The 17,841-nt window shown below is 39.0% G+C and overlaps 1 protein-coding gene across 1 annotated transcript in view; it reads right to left on the bottom strand.

Annotated features, from left to right (window-relative positions):
* FSTL4 (follistatin like 4) overlaps positions 1 to 17,841 on the bottom strand; it is a 1,219,954-nt gene that overhangs the window by 543,625 nt on the left and 658,488 nt on the right. The window lies entirely within an intron of this gene.

Genomic DNA, 17,841 nt, shown 5'->3' with positions numbered 1-17,841 from the left:
ATAGCATATACAGTACATACATAAATGTTAGCAAATAAGACCCACTGATAGCTTGTTTTGTTTTCTAGCTTACAGTAGCAGGTAAGATATGGTTAATATGGAAATCCAATAAAAGACAGCAGAAAATGTATCATCATTTCCCCCTCTCTGGAAAGCATGCTCGCACACGGTAGTGAGTCAGTGGAGCAGTTCTCTAATACTTAGACTAAGCTGTCAATCAGGGTTGCCAGGACATGGCAGTGTAAGTAAGTCATTGATACTTCTTGGCAACAGCCACAAGTGCATATTGGTCCACTTATTAAGGTAAAGGGTCAATAGTTCTGGTGAGTGTATTCACATGTGGTTGGAATGAGTGAGCACCAAAAAGGAAAGGATGACTGATACTTTTAAGAGTAAATTGTGGGCACGTTTTACAGTGGATATGCTTTAAGGAGTGGGATTGTTTACATTGGACATTTATTCACTGGATTTGCTATATATTGGAGATTGTCTTAATCCCAGTTTTATCCTTGTTGACAAAGTCCAGAAGAGACGAAACGCGCCAGGGCACGTGACGTTCCCGGAAGTGCTGCGGCAGCCATTTTGGATTCTGGAATCCCTGTGTGTTGGAGGTCTGGAGAGTAACGGTGCACTTCAGGTGTCCCCCTGAGCTACAAAGTGATAGTGCTGGATAGGAGTAGCAAGGGGGAATTACCTGGTGATCGGGAGACCCTCTACACACGGAAAGGGGATCATATACTGGGCATGAGGAGTTTGATGCTGTCTTGCTGATCTTATCGTTTTTATATGTAAGTGGCTACAATAAATTTTATATATGATTATAATTCACATACTGATTCCTGGTCTGTTTGTGAGGTCCTGAGGAACAAGAGGATACCAATCTAAGGACACTCTGTACATATGTGGTTGATTACAAGCTGGAATTTGGTTGTTTTAGGGTAATTATGCACTTTATATATAGTTTGCAGTGATATTTATAAAAGAAATTTTTTTTCTTTTTTTTCTCACATGAGTGCTGTGACACTGGAGTGGTTTTTTTTGCATGAAACACGTGTGGCACTTTAGTTTTGGGATTTAAAAGGTAATATACTATGTTGAGATTTTGTTTTTTGAGGTATTTGAAGAGCACCTGTGACTGATTTGCATCTTCTTCAGTGGAGTAGGAAGCGTCTTCCTATCAAGAAATTGATCTTTGTTTGGACACATTATTTGGACACTTTCCATATTGGGACTTTATTTTATTTTTGTTCTTTTATATATATTTGATAATTTTTATTTTTGGGTAATTTCTTTGGGTCTTGATTAAATCCAGGCAAGAGCCACAGGTGCTCAAAACCACCTGGTCAACAACTTTTAATTATTTTCCTGGGATTGTGTGTCTATAGTTTCGGAGTGAGTCAGGAAGTGTATACTAGTGTATAGTGTGTTGCAGTTGCTCTTCAGTGAGCTTGCACTCCCTGATATATCTCAGTTTAGACTGAAAGGCAGTGGAAAGTAGTAACTGGTGTAAGACCAAGATTATTTGTGGAGGTGGCCCACAGGCATTCAAACACTGTTAGAATGGATATAAGCTGGGAGAGGAGCCCCTGGGTATGGAAAAAATGGTGAAGCTGGCGGTATCACCAAACATCTAGGGGGAAGGGGCCATATCATCCCCTAAGAGAATCTAATGGAATCAAAGTGCCACCTTCCATGAATTTGGCAAGGCTTGAAGCTTGGGGAGCAAGGGTTCCAAGGTGAGGGTGAACAAGAGCTGTTCAAGGGGACACCCCTGCCTCATACCATTCCAGATGGGGAAAGTAGAAGACAAGGAACTATTAACCTTAACCCGGGAGGTGGGTGAGGCATAAAGCGAAAAGATCCAACTCAACATTTGAGGGCCGAGATTTAGTCTCTCCAGTACAGCCGTGAGGAAGCACCAATCAACCCAAACAAATGCTTTCTCAGCATCAGGAGAAAGCACCAGATAGGAAGGGGGTTGATGTTGCATACAAGCCCAATGAATAAGCTGGATTTCTCTAACAGAGTTATCCCTCGCTTCCCACCTAGTCTGATTCCAGTCTGGGTAAATTATCAAAAAGAAAAGGTGCATCAACCGGTTGGCAAGAATCTCAGAAAACATCTTAAAGTCGGCATTGGTTTGGTCATATTTGTTTGATAACTTTAGTCTTTCATGAATCCATGCTGTCCATTGCTTAAAATATTCTTTTACAGCAAAAACTGTTCTATGTGGTCTTTTATTAATCCCTCAAATATCATTCTGACCATAGAAGTTAAAAAAACAGTTACTTAAAAAAAAACTCTGATCCCTTTTTAAATAGGGACCACATTGGTCTTAAGCTAATTCAGTGGTACAACACCAGTCATGAAATAGTCTTTAAAAGTTAGAAACAAAGGCTTAGAAATAACGGAAATAAGCAGCTCAGCTGTCTGAGAACACTGCCAATACTATCCTTATTTTGGACTTGAGCTCACCTATTTTTCTGTGTATACGAAGAAAGTATTGAACACATTTGCCTTCTCCTTGTCCCTAGTCACCAATTCCAAATTATATTGTAAAGCGCCTATAAGTTCAGGCATGGCCTTTTTACTGATAAAATATTTGAAGAATATTTTGGGGATTTGTCCTACTCTCTTTTGCAACCTGTCAATAGTTTTGAACACTTGTGGTTTTCATTTCCTTTTTACATATTTTGTTATATTCTTTGTAACTTTTAAATAATAGTGTTCTTTCATTTTTATATTTTAAAGGCTTTTCTTATTATTTATAGCTTTTTAAACTTTGGGCATGAGCTACATAGTTTTTATTTTTAGCCTTTTAAACTTTTTGCCCATGGGAATATATTTTGCAATGTTTTTGCATGCAGTCGATTTGAAGCATTTCCATTTCTGTTCTGTGTTCTTCTATGAAAATATTCCTTCCCAGTCTTAATCTTGGAGAGAAGCTGGCAGTTTTGGAAAATTCACTCTTCTATGCTGTTTTTACAGCCAACATTAAATAAAATTGTATTCTGGTCACTGCTACACAGATCACAGATGTTCTTTTGTATGAAAACTAGCATTAATCAATCAGACCTGCAGAGCATCATTTCTAGTTAGGCTTCTATAAAACATAACATAAAATTGTCTTGTAATAGTTTTATCAATTTCCACCCTTTTACTGTCCCAGCAGGGTCATTACTTAGTTTCAGGGTAGTTGAAATCCTCCATTATTATCACTGTCCCAGCCCTTTCAGCTTTCTTTATGTGCAATAAGTTGAGTCTCCACCTCATTAATATTGGGTGGCCTTTAACAAATTCCAATAATTAACTTTGAAGTATGCACACTCATATTGCCATCACAGTCTCCACCAACAAGGCTCTCTTCTCTCTTTCAGTTTGAGGTCACTTCTCACATTGACAGACACCACCACCTTTGAATTTTACCCTGTCTTCACCAATGTATGGCATTGGTGAACAAACATTTTAATTTATTGATGCATTTTGCACCCTGATAAAAAGTGAGCCCAGTGCTCTAGAAACTGATATCCTTCCTCTTACACCTGCTTTTTAGCATTCAGTTCTCCCACTATCTTTCATGTGTTGTGCATGGGACTAGTGATATTTCAGTGAATATACCATTTGAATCCCTTCTCTTGCAGCCTAGTTCTTTAAATTGATTCCTCAGAATCCTCCATGTTCTACTGTATTCTGCGATTGATCCCAACATTGACCAAGACAGCTGGGTCAAGCCCAGCCCCTCCCAGCAATTTACCTGGCCCACCAAATGCTGAACCCTGGCAGCAGGGGTACATTAAACTGTAAAGTTTGGGCTATTCTGGTGGCAGATTATTCTATCAGTCCTTCAAAGTATAGCATTCTCAATTACCACCAACAGTCTAGATCTTTTTGCATTACACCTCATTACCCTTACTAAATAGTCTGTTAGGGGTAGCAGTGACATCTAGGGCTGCTCAAACACAGGACTGGCCTTCCTTTTCAGTGAGCTTCTACCACTGCCTCTAACTGCACTTACCCATCTGTCTACCTGATCATCCTGACTTACCCCTCCACTCTCCCCATCAGCCCCACTCACCACCTGCTCAGTAAGCAGAAGAATAAAAGTTGTTTGTTCTACTCAGTGTTGCAATTTTCTCCTCCAGATCTCTAAAGTGAGCTTCTGGAAGGACAACCTGCTTATAGCTTTCACAGAGATATTCATCCTGGAGCTGTTGCTCTATTATTTTATACACGTGGCACACTGTGTACTAAGCAAAACCTTCAACCTTGTTAGCACTCATTATCTCAGTTACAATATTATTTTACTTACCATGTTTGTAGTTGCATTTAAAGTGAAGCCATGTTTCACTATACTGTACTTCTTTTTGTTTCAAAATAACTAGGGAATAGATATCTTACTAAACTAGGTGTTCAACTGAAAACCACTTTAATTCACTTCCTTAAAATTTCTGAATAAATACCATCCTTATACAAAACTGGCAAGTGCATTTCAATAATCTTTTCTAATTTTATTAAAACCCAAATTATTTTTCACTACAAAAATTCTACCTTCCATTTTACTTGAGACTCCATTTATCTATCAAAAGTTCATGGTCACGGACAAAATAATCAGAACAGAAATATTATCAATAGTAATAATAAGAACGGCAATAATAACTGTAATCTATCAATAAACACAATAGAAAAAACATAAAATAAAAATATTAATAATAGTAATAGTGATACCAACACTAATAATAGTGATCATCAACCCTCAAGGACTCTGCAATGGAAACATGTGATGTACACAACTTAAGACCTGACCTGTTAGTGCAATTCACAGTGTGAATATATTTCTGTGACATAGATGATGTTAGATAATGTAAAGCTGTGTGTATTTGAAGCAAAAAATAGTTAATGACTAACCTGTTGCTACGCGCTATTAAATGGGAAAGATTCCCACACTGGCTATATATTTTCCAGGTTTCAGTACTATTATTATTGACTGAAAATATATAGTGCTGGTCAAATGTATAAACATAAAAAGGTGCTTATCCCAGAATTGCAGAGCCATAAGAAATTGAGAATATCGACAAGTACAACAAACCAATGCATTTCAGGAGAATAGAAGTAATATGAATAGTAATAATAATGACAATAATAATTAAGCCATAAAAAATATCATACAGAGAATAAAAAGGGACTTTTTAAGCACCAAAACTACAAAAGAAAAAAGGTTTTCTATAAAAAATAAAGTTTATTGAACATAGTATATAAATTAAAAGACATATAAAGTGCAGCGCTATAAATGGATAATTACTAATAGTAAATAATAATGTCTATATAAATAAGGTGACAATCCGTGTGTAGAGTGCCCACTATGGCAGTACTTCAGTGCTTGTGCTTTTAAAGGTGGGGTAAGAATACGCACTCACCAGATGCGTAAAGATAATACGCATATAAATCAATCATCCGAGGTCCCCTTTAAGGAAGCAGGTTAAGCCAGATATAGAGATATCCTCCCTCTGGATGGGTGGTGCGTCTGACACTTCTGGGTGATATATGGGTCCAGTAACCAGAGGTCCCCTTTTAAGGGATGAGTGGGTGTAGCAGCCTGTGTAGCAGGAACTCCCTCCTCTGTGCAGTATGGTGGATCTGGATCCAGGGGTGGGCTCTGAGGAATTAATGACTCCACAAGGGAGACATAAAGAAGATGCCCATAGTGTAGTATTTTAAAAGCTTTAATAAACTGTTGCCAAGATTCAGGTAAAAACAGATTCAGGTAATCTCGAGATTCAGGTAAAAACAGTTAAAACTCGTGGGGTGTATAGTAAATATATGGACTAACCGTCCTTTAGTAAGATGCATAGCTGCTGATGCTGAAAGCGCTCACTTTATTTTTGTTTTTATTCTAAATGAAAAGACAGATACAATCCATAAAACATAATTTATGATGCAAATATCAATGATTGGACTATATGTCACCAAAGAAGAAAACCTCAATGCGTTTCAGTTCATTGAATTTATAGTTTGAATCTTCTTCAGTTGAAAAGCCATAAGCACTATTCTAGAAAATAATTAAATAATTAAATAATGGAGAAAAAAAAAAGACATACACCATATGAAGAATGACTCACATCGCCATTCATAAAAACAGAAATTCAGAGGATCCTTGTTAATTCCAGTCATCGTCTATGCAAACAGACCCCTCAGTGGTCCAACTGAGTGAATGAATACTAAGCATGATCATAAAAACCATAGATTAAAATACATTAAGTCTGTTGGAAGATTCAAATTATAAATTCAATGGATTGAAATGCGTTGGAGTTTTCTTCTTTGGTGATATATAGTCCAATCATGGCCATTTGCATCAGAAGTTATGTTTTATATATTGTGTCTATTTATTGATATACTATGTTCAATAAACTTGTATTTTTTTATATAAAACCTTTTTTCTTTTGTAGTTTTGGTGCTTGAAAAGTCTTTTTCTTCTCTGTATGATATTTTTTATGGCTCAGTTATTATTGCCATTATTATTATTATTATTATTATTGATATTACTTCTATTCTGATTACTTTGTTAGTGATCATGAACTCTTGATAAATACATTTTTGTCAACATATTTTATCTTGGGACTACCTGTTCATGCTTTTGCTTCTACATAATTGACATAATGTTCTTGTTTTTGTATTTTTATTTTAATACACACCTGGTTTATTTATATATATGTATATATATATATATATATATACACATATATATATATATACACACACATATACACACACACACATACAGTACATACATATATACACACACACACACTTTTTTTCATATATTTGTTTTTCTGTATAATTTTTCTACTTGTTCAATGGCCCTGAAGAAGGGAAAGTCTTTTCTCCTGAAATGCATTGGTTTGATGTACTTGTCGATATTCTCAATAAATCTAAATAAATCTACCATCAAAAGTGCATTCTTTTGGACATTGGGCGCTCCTTCTTCCCTGGCAAAGGATATACAGTACCATCCATCACCCTAGCGTCTTTGAATTTACTTTTGTTGCTGCAAATCCATCATAATCTAATGAACTGACCAACACAAATGTCAGATCAGATATCTGGGATATCCGAAGTCAGCTCATAACAAGGAAATACCTGACACAGGTTTCCTGCATATTGCGAACTCTAATAAAAAAATTGAAAAACAAAGTAAACAAATGCACTTTTCAGTGTGTGGTCTTCAATTATTATATGTGTATATCTGTCTGTGATGGGCAAACAGGTTCCTTTAATTAAGCAGGCAAATGCAGTCATAAACTGACCGGGAGCAGCACTCCTTTGGAATTGTGTAATGTAATTAAAAACATCTCAGTAGGCATAATATCCATTTCTTTTAGGGCACTTGAAAAGGTAAAGAGCCTTCTTCAGTTGCTAGGACTAGTCAATACATGGCACACATTGTACCCAGGAGATAAAGTATCTTACCTTCTTCACTGAAATTACATCCACAGAGATCTTTTCGCCATTGTGCATTTTGATAGCAAAAAAGTGTACAATATATAAAGAATTCATCAGTTTAACACTAAAACTGAAGAAGGACAAAACTCTTATAGAAATTGACTAAACAGCACTGTCTGGAACACAACACAAACAATCTGGGCCCTCAATATGGCCTTGGAACTATTTAATGTTCATAGGGAACTGCAGAGTATCATGGAATCCAAATCAAAGCACCAAAGTGGGAAATAACAGGTGAAGGCTTTTGAAGAAACTAAAAGAGAAACTCAAAATCAGAGTATTACACATCCTTTTTAGAACTGCTTGTCGTCTTATTACTCAAGGCCTTTAACTCATCTTTCCTCCAAGCCCACATCATTGTCACACCAAAAGCCAACACGAATGCATGAAAACAAGAAACGTGTTGTAAGTACCTGATGTCAATTTACCCCAGCCTATTGACACCTATTACAGACAACCCTGAATTCCCCCATGGATTAACAACCCACTGCTCCTCATTAATCTAAAATGGCTCTTTTTTGCTACCTTAAAAGGCCCTGGCAATATATAGTGAGAGTCCCCTTCTGGGGTATCTGACCAGTCCAAGCCTGTGATTTGATTACATAGACTAAAGATCCTGTAATATTGGATATGGTGACAGGAATACCAAATGTGAAGAAACATGCATTGGATACTGAAGGGAATATTTTATGTAGCTTGGCAGGACACTTATATAATTTTGTCATGACCTTGTAATTATATACCTTTAATTGGTAGGAATGAGCTAAGAAAAATTGTCACATGATAGCAGGCCATTGCCCCAATCAGCTGCTTCCATAGAATTTCTTGCAGCCACACAAAGGAGCAGGCATGCTGGTGATAGCATTGACCTAATATGGTCATGTGGACATATATGGACAACGATAGTTACTAAATATTTCTATGTGGCCACACTGGATCACTGATTTCACCAGCATCCCTGCCCATTTGTTACGTGTAACTATGGGGTGTAGAAATCTACTATCGCAACTGTCACAGGATTGCAAGTTAAAAACCCAATCAGTTTCCCTATGGTTCAGACCATACTCAGTTCAGCCCAAACCTTAGTTCTTTACTGACTGGCTTGCTATATCCATTTTAAAGGTCATTGGAAATTATTTCTCCATGTCTGTTTATAATACAATGTTCTAGCTCCCTCTCCCAGTCCCACGTATAGAAGGGTCTATTCAGCAGTGCATGAGATAAGCATTTTGTTTATGTACACATTGTCAAATGGTGTTAGGTCCTTAGACAGTGACTCCAAAGAACCAAGATGTTTATGGAAGTGTCTGCGTTACAAGTAATGCAGCCATCTACCTGGAAAAGGGTGTTCCTTTTGAATTTTAGTGTAAGGACACATAATCATTAGCACTGGCAGCTGTTTCTACTTCAGTGTCAATAATAGAGTGTTTATTATATTATCCTTGTTAGTTCATAAGCACACTTACTCAAGCCAGAACATTGATGCTCTGCTGTCCTATACAGAGACAAGCTAATCCTCACAAGAAATGAGGAATGGCAATCTCTAAGAACATATTCTGATTTCTATATGATCAATATGAGACTGATGATTGACATCATTTCTGAATAGTACATTCTAGACCTTAACAAGATTGTGCTGTGCCTTGTGATGGGTGCAAGACAGACTGCTACATACATTTTCTAAGGAGTAAATTAAACAGACCCTTGTGTTCTTTATGGAAGGGGGCTTTTGAATGACAATTGCCTATACAAGACATAGCCCTTTGGCACTGAACCAACAGAAATTGTCATTCTGTGCATTATGCAATCCTTAGTTTGGCATTACATTTGTATGTGTAACATTGTGCTTCTCTGTTCTGTACTCCATTTTTCTGTTTTTATTTTTGTTTACAAACGTTCATTTCAGTCAAAGAATAAAAAATTACAAAAGACTTTTGAAATTGTGAGTTATGTTTAATTTGATTTTAGAATGTTTTTCTATGTTCTTGATCACCCACTTTTTTTGATTGATACACTTTTTTCTTGAATTTTGAATTGATCTATGTATGATCTTCTCTTTGTACATTTAAACATAACTCACAATTTCAAAAGTCTTTTTCCACAACTTCATTGGAGTCCACCTGTGGGAAATTCAGTTGATTGGATATGATTAAGGCATACACCTGTCTATATAAGGTCCCACAGTTAACAGTGCATATCAGAGCACAAATCAAGCCATGATGTCCAAGGAATTGTCTGTAGACCTCCGACACAGGATTGTATCAAGGCACAGATATGGGGAAGGGTACAGAAAAAGTTCTGCAGCATTAAAGGTCCCAATGAGCACAGTGGCCTGCATCATCCGTAAATGGAAGAAGTTTGGAACCACCAGGAATCTTCCTAAAGTGGGCCGCTCGGCCAAAATGAGCGATCAAGGGAGAAGGACCTTAGCCAGGGAGGTAATCAAGCACCCTATGTTCACTCTGAAAGACCTCCAGCATTTCTCTGTGGAGAGAGGAGATCCTTCCATAAGAACAACCATCTCAGCAGCACTCCACCAATCAGGCCTGTATGGTAGAGTGGCAAGATGGAAGCCTCTCCTCAGTAAAAGGCAAATGGCAGCCCACCTGGAGTTTTCAAAAAGGCACCTGAGGGACTCTCAAACCATGAGAAACAAAACCAATACCATACCTACAGTGAAGCATGGTGGTGGCTGCATCATGCTGTGGGGATGTTTTTCAGCAGCAGGAACTGGGAGACTAGTCAGAATGGAAGGAAAGATTAATGCAGCAATGTTCAGAGATATCCTTGATGAAAGCCTATTCCAGAGCGCTCTGGACCTTACACTATATGGCGACGGTTCATCTTTCAAGAGGACAACGACCCTAAGCACACAGCCCACATAACAAAGGAGTGGCTACGGGACAACTCTCTGAATGTCCTGGAGTGGCCCAGCCAGAGCCCAGACTTGAACCCGAATGAACATCTCTGGAGAGATCTGAAAATGGCTGTGCACCGATGCTCCCCATCCAACCTGATGGAGCTTGAGAGGTACTGCAAAGAAGAATGGGAGAAATTGCCCAAAAATAGGTGTGCCAAGCGTGTAGCATCATACTCAAAATGACTTGAGGCTGTAATTGCTGCTAAAGGTGCTTCAACAAAGTATTGAGCAAAGGCTGTGAATACTTATGTACATGTGTTTTTTGTTTTTTATATTTATTAAATTGCAAAGATTTCAAAACAAACTTCTTTCACGTTGTCATTATGGGGTATTGTTTGTAGAATGTTGAGGAAAAAATTAATTGAATCCATGTAGAAATAAGGCTGTAACATAACAAAATGTGGCAAAAGTTAAGCGCTGTGAATACTTTCTGGATGCACTGTACCAGGAATTACACCTCAAAATACATCTTCTACTCCTCCTGAGTATGGCAGTACCACATGTGTGAGACTTTTCCACAGCTTGGATACTTAGAGATGCCAACATCCAAGTAACACCTTTAGGCATTCTAGGGGCATAAATTCCACATCTAATTTTCTGACAACCTATTACATTTTTGAAGGCCATGGAGCACCAGGAGAGCGGAAACACCCACAAAATGACCCAATTTTGGAAATCAAATACCCAAACATATGTTTTATGAGGCATAATGAGTCTTCTGAACATGTCATTTTTTCACAAGTTTTTGGAAAAAGTGGAAAGAAAATGAAGACTTTTTTTTTTACAGTCAATTCATAAAATATTTCTAACACACAACATGAAAATACGAAGAATTACATCCCAAAATGCATTCTGCTACTTTTCCTGAGTATGGCAATACCACTTTTGAGACTTTTTCAAAGCCTAACCACATAGAGCGGCCTAAAATCCAAGGGAGCACCTTTAGGTATTCTAGGGGCATAGATTACACATATAATTACCTGAGAACCTATTACAATTTTGGAGGCCCTGGAGCCCCAAGACAGTGGAAAGGTAGTGGGTCTTTCCATGGATCTGTGATAGGTGGCATACGCATTATAAGTGGCCAAAGGAAAAAGGTAAAGTGTAACCTTTTTTTTTACCAGAAACAGGACCTTTTTGTTGCTAAATAGTGCTGTAGCATCTGATCGTTGAAATCCATTGCTATGTAGAAATTATAATCTTGGCTTTAGGATGGGACCAGGGGCGGATTGACCATTTGGAAATTCGGGCACTGCCCGAGGGCCCGAGGTCAGTAGGGGGCCCCATGAGATTCCCCTGGTACCTTTTTCATAGGCATTTTTGAGTTTGGGCTAGGACACAGGGGCCCCATGATCCCCTATTGCCCGGGGGCCCCACGAGTTGTCAGTGTGCCCCTGGATGGGACAATGTTGTCCGTAAATTTCCACAGAGGTATCATTGTGGATGGTGGGCAGGAGGTACAAATCTCTCTTATCCCAAAACTTCATGGCCAACACTATCATTCCTCAAACTTGCTGATTCCCCCCTTTGTAGCCTTGTGGTTACCAGATTTTGTAGGATGCCCTTCTTGTTTGTTTGGGTGGTACCGCAGGTTTTCTGAAGGTAAAGGTTGTGGAAAAGGGATAGACTTGTGTACAAATTGTCCAGATAGATGGCATAACCTTTTTTGAATAGTGTAAATGCCAGGTCCCAGAAAATTTTTCCACTTGTGCCGATGTAAGTTGGGCACTCAGGGAGCTGGAGCTGGGAATCTTTGCCTTCTTACACAAGGAACGTATACACACAGCTTGCAGAGCTTTACTCCATATCTGGCCCTTTCACTGGGAATGTAGTGCTTGATTCCCAGCTGGCCAGTGAAGTGGACAAGGGACTCATCCACACAGATTTCTTTGTCAGGGACATGCACTTTAGCAAATCTCTGAGAAAAAAAAAATTAGTAGTGGGTGAATTTTATATAGCTTATCATAGCCAGGCTGATCTTGGTGAGGAAACTACATTGTTGCTGAAATGCAGGGAGTGCATGATCATTTCATAGCGTGACCTGGGCATTACAGCTGAATAAAGTGGCATGTGATGGACAGGGTGGGTGGACCAGTAAACATGTTCTTCACTTTAGTTGTAAGCACCATGTTAATTGTGAGACCCAAAAATAATTTGAACTTCTCCACTATGAGACAACTCCATTCAAACGGATTGCATAGGATGAATTGGTATTGTTTTCAAATATTGCTGGGCAAAAGGATTGGTCAGGTCCACAATGAGCTGAAGTAACCTGTTAGGCAAAAAAAAAAAAATTAATTTCTGAAATATGTTCAGAGTTAGCCTGAACACCTGACTGTTCAGTGAAAGGGGAGATACTTGCTAATCCCGAGCTGGAGGGCAGCAATAATGGGTTCGTAAGTGCATCTGGGAGATTTGCATGGGCCCTAATCCTTGGGGTCTGATGTGATACCCCAGTACTAGTACTGGGCCTTTCATCTAGGGGTCTAGCACTATGAGTGTTTGCCGATTCATCATTGGGGCATATAGTGCTGCTGGTGGCTGCCTGGTTTTCAGAGCGCTTTCTCCTTTTAGGAGGAATTGTTTTCTCCTCCATTTTAGTTGTTGATCCACTACATTTGATGGGTTTGTACTCCGAATCGGAATCAGACGGTGAGAGCTCCCTACTGCTCTCATCCGTCATACTGAGGATTTGAAATGCCTCCTCACTAGTAGAAAGTTTTTTGAACATTTGGCTGTAGGACGGGTACACTGGTGATGGGCAGCTGAATGAAGGGTACACTGCTGATGGTGACTGCATAACAAGTACACCGCTGATGGTGGCTGTGTGACGTGTACACCGCTGATGGTGGCTGTGTGACTTGTACACTGCTGATGGTGGCTGTGTGACAAGTAGACAGCTGATGGTGGCGCTGATGGTAGATTTGTGACATGGTACACTGCTGATGGGCGCTGATGGGTGATGGGTGACAGGTATGCTGCTGATGGGCACTAATGGGTAACAGGTACCCTGTTGATGGGCACTGATGGTGACAGGTATACTGCTGATGGGCACTGATGGGCGATGTGACAGGTACACTTTATTCTAGGACAGTGGGATGTTGTACACAGTAATTACACATATCAGTAACTCACAGTTTCTGGAATCTCTTCTCCTCATACAGGATCTGTGTATGAGGAGAAGAGGCAGTGAGTTACATTTGTGATGCACTGTGATTGGCCATAGTGATCATGTGGTAAAGAGCCGCTGTCATTGGCTCTTTACCTCGATCAGTGATGTGCTGTTTCCCTTGGACACAGCGCATTACCAATCATGGTAAAGAGCCGTTATCATTGCCCACTGCCCATCAGCAATGCACTGCACACAAAGTCTGGGGGGGGGGACATCATATGATGTCCTCCCAGAATGAGAATGGTCTCACCTGGCCTGAACAAAATTGATCTTGTCCGGCTGTTATTCTGCTATAGGCCAGATGGGAACCGGTTAAGACTAGTATCTCACAGATCTCACCATGGAAACAAGATATAATATTTATTACTCTTAAACTCTACGTCTCATAACACAAGTTTTCGGTATATGCAACTACATTGAGGTTAAGGTTAAAATTTGTTTGCACATTCAAGGCTTTTGTACAGCAGCAACTGAATTTTGATTAAAGTGCTTCTACACCCCTATGTAGGACCGTTTACCTAGAGTAAGAATGTCAGCCTTTAGGCAGTCATACTCAGGATACCCAGCTCTCATTTTGAGAGCATTTTTTAGAGTGGCCTGCAGGAAAGAGTCCGATTTGAAGGAAAAGAAGAATTTGGGAACCCTGCCTTAAAGTGTTACTAAACCCAGGACCCTGCATTCACTATATCTGGTCTTGCACAGTACACAGAACATGGAAGTGCAATTATCTTAGTAAATATAAAAAGCTAAATACTTTTTCTCATCAGCAGTTAGAGCAGTCTTGTGACGTCTAACAGTGTCCAGCCGAGTACATGTTAAAGCTTGTAGGAGGAGTTTTCATTCTGTTCTAGGAATATGCAGGACCCCTGACTTCTGTCTGGACAGTGCTGATTGGCCCTGTGCTGATCACATGCACTTTCCCAAGAAAAAAAAAAACTCTCTAGCAATACACACCAAACTGAGCATGTACAGAGTGACTCCACGCGATATGTCTTATCAGGAGATAAGAGGGGACATTGGAAAAGGGAAAGATCAGAGAAATCAGGATAAAACCGTGTTTTTACACAATGCAGAGGATTAACCCCTGAGGTTCCACAGCAAGTATAACAAGCATGCTTTACTGCATATACAGACTGATTTTACTGTTGTGGGTTTAGTAACATTTTAAAGTGATCCTATCAAGAAAATTCCAAACAGGTATACGTACAAAATAACAGAGAGGTTTTTTGTTTGTTTTGTGTTTGCCCTATAATTAATATTTGTTGGTAAAAATTTTGGAGACTTTGCAGAGCAAGCAACAGTTGACAATGGACCCTGTAGGTTTTCTACTAGTTATATTTTTGCAAGTATTTTTCTTGTTGTCATAGGACTTCTTCTGACTGCTTTTTCAGTGTCAAAAATGGATATTACTTGCCTCTGCACAAACAATATACAGTACACAATAGTTAGTTTTAGCAGTTATTTCTACTACTCAGCTGTGCCAGGGTTTGTCATGGCATGTGGCTATGTTTCATATCGCATGCCTTTCTTAAATAAAAAAAGGAAAATAGAAAAAAACGTTTCTTCTCCACTGCCCTTGCCTTCTGAATGCTGCTCTGTTTATGGGAACTCTTCCACTGAAGTCCACTGTGTCGGTCTCTTTGTATCTGCATGTCACTTAGGACATTATAATGATGTGAACCACTGAGTGCTATTGGAGAGTGCCAGTTTCCCAGCAGACTTCCGTTAAGGATTACTTGTGAACTGGTGGCAAAATATTTACTCTATAAAAAGGAGAGAAGCAGTGCCATCTAAGTACAGAAATAAAAACAAATAATTTATTTCCACAAAATTGGTAACTCACAATAGTAGTAGTCAAATGAACGCTTGTCAAACTGGTGTCAACCACTGTGCAGCTCCTGTCCAGTCCCGCTGCAGGCAGGTCTGCAACATACTGTCCTTGGCTGTGCTGGTAACTCCCAGCACATCCTAGTCAGCTCTAGATACAGCAGCAGTAGGCGCAGCACATTCTCAAAGCATGCATGCTCCTTCATCAGCACATAGAGAGGGCATATATTGGCAAAAGATAGTGGCGGAATATAGCACCCAGCCAACTCTTGGAGAGGCCCAAGTGTCATCATAAGTTAGTACAATAAACATATCGAGCCTCCCTCTCTTAAACTAATTAAACTAAGCACTCTTAAATTAAAATACAATAAATAAAATACAATAAACATATAAGGAACATGTTAAAGGAAAATTATGCAAATTAGGCATTTATCTCACTATGCACTATAACACAGGGACCATAGTGGCCTGTATGAATAAATAAATAGATATGTAAAAATAAAAATGTTTATACAAAACAGGTAATTCTATATTATTGAAAATGTGTATACAAACATTCCAGATGATAATAATAATGTTACCTATGCCATTTGGGAAAATAAAAATAATGTAGAGTAGAAGAAAATAAAGACTAGAAAAATAATTAGAATCGTGGAAGGATGACCAACTACTGGAATATTAGGAAATTAATGTATGTATAAGCTAAAGCACTAAAAGGTATCAAGTGAGTGGATGTAATCGTAGAGTATAAGATAATCACTACCCAGCACAAGCAAACCACATGGTGTACAAACAAACATGCAACATGTGGATCAACCATAGTGCCAAGGAAATGAGGGCAAAAAACGGCACCAAGAGACATATGGGAGGGGCAATGGAACCCCCTATACAACTCCACCACCAAAAAATTGTCAGCTTGCCTAACAATAAAAGGGAGAACAACAGTGGAGACAATGTCAAGGAGACACATCCGTAAAATATTTGGAGACCTGTGCTGACTTCAACTTCCTCATTCAATCTGCCAGAGGCCAAAGTGTCCAAGGTATAGATTCAAAATATCTCTCTTTCACAAAGATGTTTAAAACGTTCTGCTGTTGGTAGATCACCGGATATGGCCTCAATGACCCAGACCATCAGACCCTGAGAAGATTTTTGGTGAAATTCCAGGAAGTGCCTGCAGATACTGTGTTTTTCTATGCCGTCCTCGACAAAACGATGGTTTTCCCCAAACCTCTTCCTGAGGGTCCGGATGGTACAGCCCATGTACAGCAAGTCACATGGACAAGCGAGACAGTAGACCACGTATTCAGATGAACAGGTATGGTACTCAGAAATGGGGTAAGTTTTACCCTTCTTGGTGAAGTCTCTCTGTCCATGTCAGACATGCTTGCACGTAAGACACCTTGGTTTATGGCACTGATACATGCCTTTGATGAAAGAGAAGGTTAGAGAAGGATCTATCTTGGCCTGAATACCTTTGACCTTACTTAGGGCTATTCTTCTTTTAATATTTTGGGCCCATCTATAGGAACATTTGGGCTTGACTGTAAGTGATGATTTTAGGTGGAGATCCTCAAGCAATGTGGACCAGTGTTTTTGTAATATATGCTCCATATTTCTGAACTGCGTATGGAACTGGGTAGTGAACCTGAGAGGTTGTGGCGTACAAGTGGGTGTCTTGCTTCTGTTTACTTTGACCCCATCAGTGAGATAAAGGGCATAGACTTCCTCTGCATGTGTGCTGGGGTAACCTTTCTCCAAGAATTTGTCTTTTAAAGAGTTACAGTGTGCAATAATAAAATTATCCATTTCCTAATATTTTCGGTAGCTGGCCATCCTTCCACGATTCTAATTATTTTTCTATTCTTTATTTTCGCTTACTCTACATTATTGTAATTTTCCCAAATGGCATAGGTAGCATTATTATCATCTAGAATGTTTGTATACACATTTTCAAAATTATTGAATCACCTGTTTATGTACAAACATTTTTATTTTTACATACTTATTTATTCATACAGGACCCTTATGGTCTCTATGTTATAGTGCATTGGGAGCTACATGCTGAATTTGCATAATTTTCCCTTAGTATTCTCTTTATATGTTTATTGTATTTTAATTTAAGAGTGCTTAGTTTAATTAGTTTAAGAGAGGGAAGCTTGATGTCACTTGCTCCATGAACTGGCTGGGCACTAATAATCCGCCACTATCTTTTGCCAATATATGCCCCCTTCTATGGCCTGATGAAAGAGCATGCATGCTCCAAAAGGTGTGCCATGCCTACTGTTTTTTTTTTTTTTAAGTCCGCAGACGTGCAAACTACAACGAAAAACCCGTAAGTGATCACAAAAAAAGTGTAAGTGCGAACACCACACGAAAAAGTGCACTTAGGGGTGTGTTTGTCCTACCCCCGAAGGGGTTGAAC

This window comes from Staurois parvus, unplaced genomic scaffold (genome assembly GCF_062004578.1).
Source record: "Staurois parvus isolate SC_StPar_1 unplaced genomic scaffold, SC_StPar_1.0 ptg000403l, whole genome shotgun sequence".
NCBI lineage: Eukaryota > Metazoa > Chordata > Amphibia > Anura > Ranidae > Staurois > Staurois parvus.
The sequence above is the reverse complement of the archived record's forward strand: the minus strand, read 5'-3'. Positions and strand labels throughout refer to the sequence as shown.